The sequence below is a fragment of the Cucurbita maxima genome, unplaced genomic scaffold (genome assembly GCF_002738345.1).
Source record: "Cucurbita maxima cultivar Rimu unplaced genomic scaffold, Cmax_1.0 Cma_Scf00120, whole genome shotgun sequence".
In the NCBI taxonomy this organism is placed as follows: Eukaryota; Viridiplantae; Streptophyta; class Magnoliopsida; order Cucurbitales; family Cucurbitaceae; genus Cucurbita; species Cucurbita maxima.
In genome coordinates, this window is record NW_019272136.1 from 88,469 (window position 1) to 92,824 (window position 4,356).

The following is a 4,356-nucleotide window of genomic DNA, read 5'->3' on the forward strand; positions in this document are numbered from 1 at the left end:
AGAAGGTAGTTGCTTTGTCTTTTTGCGAAGCAGAGTACATCACCACTTCGATGGCAACCACACATGGGGTCTGGCTTGCGCGGTTGATGGAAGAACTCATCGGAAGAGAAAGCGATCCACCAATACTATATGTGGACAACAAATCTACGATCTTCCTGATAAAAAATCTAGTTTTTCACGACCAGAGCAAGCACATAGAGATCAGGTTCCATTACATCTGAGAGTGTGCAGATTGGGGACTTATCAAGATTGACTTCATCCGAACAGAGGAACAACTTGGAGACATCTTCACTAAGTCTCTAGCGCGGGTAAAATTTGAGGAACTGTGCTCAAAGATCGGAGTTCAAATATAAGGTAGATATACCACAGGTTTTAGGAGGAGATTGTTAGATAAAAGCTGTGGCTTTCTTTATTTAGTTTATTCATGATCTTTCTTAATTAGTTAGTTGAATATTTTTTAGACAATTTGACTCATACATGGAGTAGCATATTTTTAGCTGGCCATTTGGGCCAGATGCAAGTTTAGTTGGCCACTTTTCATTTTTAGAATGTAAGTTTGTTTTAAATACTCCACTAAAATTAGAAACATAAACATTAGTATTTGAGCAACAACAAAACCCAAAGCTTTTGTTCCCTTGCTCCTTCTGTTATTTTCTTGAGCTTTCTATTTTTTTTTTCTTCTTCCCACAATTTCTTCCGACAAAGAAAAAAAAACATCATGTGGTACTTAGACAACGACGCGAGCAACCACATGACTGGAGATCGAGCAAAGTTCAAGGAACTTGATGAGAAGAAGTTCACTGGAAATGTGAAACTTTGTAACGGATCAATTGTACCGATCCAAGGTAAAGGATCTATCTTATTCTAGTGTAAGAAAGACGATCAACATCTATTGACTAAGGTGTATTACATCCCAAGTTTGAAGAGCAATATTATTAGCCTTAGTCAAATGACAGAAGAAGGTAGCAGAGTGGAGATGGTTGGTCTGTTCCTCAAGATATACGACTGAAACGGAGCCCTGTTAATGAAGGTAAAACGGTTGCGAAACCGTCTCTATAAGACACTATTGAAAGACCTCCAAAAGTATCCATTGACGTTGACAACAAGAAAGTGAAGAAGAAACCAAAGGGTCAGGAGAAAAAGGAACCAAAGAACATAGCCAAGAAGAAACCAGAGGCTGCTACAATTAGCGAAGAGCAACCTACAAGACAATGTGTTTCATCAAGCTTGTCATCTTAACCACATAGGCCTAGAGGAAGGCCACTAGGCTGTAAGAAAAATGAGACATCAAACTTGTCCTCTCAAGCAAAGAAGGTTAGAGGCATATATTAAAATAAGGTTAACAGACAAATAAGTACCCTATGAGATGAAGAATACGGAGTTGACCAGGGACTAAGCAACATTGACACTACAGATTAACATGCAAAAATTTTCGCCAAGGTCGTAGCTAAGGTTAAGCCTTGCAAACATACAAGAGGTGTTTGAAGTGAAAAATCTCAAGCAAAGTCAAGTTTACCGTGGAGAATGTAAGTCATTAAGCTTGACTTGGTAAAAAAAGTTATTAATTGAATAAGTTTAGGAAATAGTTAAGAATTTATTTAGGAGGTTTGTTAAGTTTAAGTTTGAAGAAAAAGTTCATGAAATTTGTTGGTGTCCTCTCTACTATAAATACAGTCTATTGTAGGATCTATTCACAGCAACAAAGATAACTAAAAATCATAAGTGGTAAGGTTCTTTGTTCCAAAAGTTCTCTCACCTCAAATTATTCTTCGCTCCAGTTATTTGTTTCAACATATTTCTGGCCATTGATATCAAAGCCAAGTTCTTGTCAACACAAGGGTGAGTGGTTATTTTTTTTTCACAAAACAAAAATGGCAGTAGTTTTTTCTTCCTCTGCACCTATGTTACCAATCTTCAATAGTGAGCAATATGAGTGGTGGAGCATCAAGATGAAGACCTTGCTCAAATCACAAAGCTATAGGACTTGGTGGAGCACGAGTTTGTTGATCTATTAGAACCCACAATAGAAGAAAAGGAGAGACTAAGAGAAACCAAGAAAAACGATGTCAAGACTCTATTTATTATTCAGCGAGTAGTTCATGAGACGATTTTTTCACAAATTGCAGCAGCAACCACATCAAAGCAAGCATAGTCAATTCTACCAAAGGAATTTCTAGGAGATTCAAAGGTTATAACAGTGAAATTGCAATCTCTAAGACGTGATTTTGAAACTCTACTCATGACGAATGACAAATCAATTGCTGATTTTTTATGAAGAGCAATGACAATAGTCAATCAGATGCGTACCTATGGAGAGAAAATTCAGACGAAACAATTGTTGCAAAGGTGTCGAGAAGCTTGACTCCAAAATTTGACCATGTGGTGGTTGCCATAGAAGAAGCTAAAGATCTATCAATTCTCTCTGTTGATAAACTGATGGGCTCGCTTCAGTCTCATGAGGCAAGAATCAATAGATCATTAGAAAGGAATGAAAAAAAGGCACCACAAGTGAAGGAGACAGCCAACAACGAAGGCAACGAAAGACAATTCAATATTCATTTAGCAGGTAGAAGTCGTGGAAGAGGAGGATTTCGCAGCTTCCATGGTGGTCGCAATCACAGAGGTAGATGGAGAAATGATGAATAGAGACAATTCAATGAACAAAGAAATGTCATACAATGTTACCATTGTAGAAGGTATGGGCACACAAAAGCTGATTGTTGGTATAAAGATTAACGAATGAATTTTGCAGCAGCGAATGAAGAAGAAGAAAAACTTTTTATGGTGTGTATGGATACTAATCCAAAAAAATGTGACTTATGGTTTGTTAGAAGAAGAAAAACTTTTTATGGTGTGTATGGATACTAATCCAAAAAAATGTGACTTATGGTTTGTTGATAGCGGATGGTCGAACCATATGACAGGCACCAAATCCTTATTCAAAGAGCTTGATGAGACGCAAAAAATTAAAGTGCAACTTGGAAATACAAAAGAGATGCAAGTTGAAGAAAAAGGTATAGTGAAAGTCGAAACCAATCATGGTAAGATAAAACAATTAGATAATGTTCAATTTGTACCTGATTTAGGGTACAATTTATCGAGTGTTGGACAATTGATAACCAGAGGATATTCCATTCTAATTGATGACAACACATGTGTTGCCATGACTTTAAATAAGATGTTTCCACTGGATGTTTCTAACATGGAGGATTTTGCTCTTACTGCTAGCACAAAAGATGACTCGACATTATGGCATCTCAGATATGGACATCTTCATATGAAAGGCTTGAAAATACTCAGGAATAAAGGTATGGTTTTCAGATTACCAAGAATTGATTCAACTAATTTATGTGAATGATGCATTTATGGCAAGCAGACTAGGAAGTCCTTTCCTGTTGGAAAAGCTAAAAGAGCTTCACATTGTCCTCTCTCCTAGACAGTGCCCATTCGTGCTGATTATGTAGGCCAATGCAAACGAAGTCCTTGGGTGGGAGTATATACTTTTTACTATTCATTGATGACTATAGTTGCATGAGATGAGTTTACTTCCTACAACATAAGTCAGAAATTTTTCAGAAGTTCTAGATTTTTAAAGCTATGGGGTAGAGAACCAAAGTCGCTGTCACATTAAAGTTCTTCGCACAAACAGAGGTGGTGAGTTCATACCTAAAGAGTTCAATTTGTTTTGTGAAGAAGAGAACATCGAAAGGGAGTTAACAACTCCCTACACTCCAGAACAAAATGGAATCATTGAACGAAAAAATTGAACTATTGTGAAGATGACCAAAAGTATGTTACAAGCAAGAGACTTCCAAACCAATTTTGGGCAGAAGCGGTAACAATATTTATTTATCTATTAAATCTCTAACCAACAAAGGCGGTTATGAATCAAATTCCTTATGAAGCATGACATGAAAGGGGACCATCTATAAGTCATTTACGAATCTTTGGTTGTGTTGCTTATGCTTTGAAACATCCTCAAACTCGTCAAAAGCTTGATGAAAAATTTGAAAAATGCATTTTCATTGGCTATTGTACTCAATCAAAGACATATAAATTTAACAACCCCTTAGTGAAAAGATTTTAGTTAGAAGGGATGTAATATTTAATGAAAACATGAGTTGGGATTGGAGTAAAGAATAGGAGCAGCAATAGATTACAATTGAAGTTTCTCCAAATGAAGAGACAAGGGTCAACTCCAGTGCATCTCCTAGTGCCTCCAATGCAACACAAAATCTGTCAAATTCATCACATTTAGCATCACTAAACAACCATTCTTCTCTTGAAGAACTTTCCTCCAAGGAAGTATAAATCTTTAGCTGACATATATGTACCATGTCAATTTGTTCTTATTCT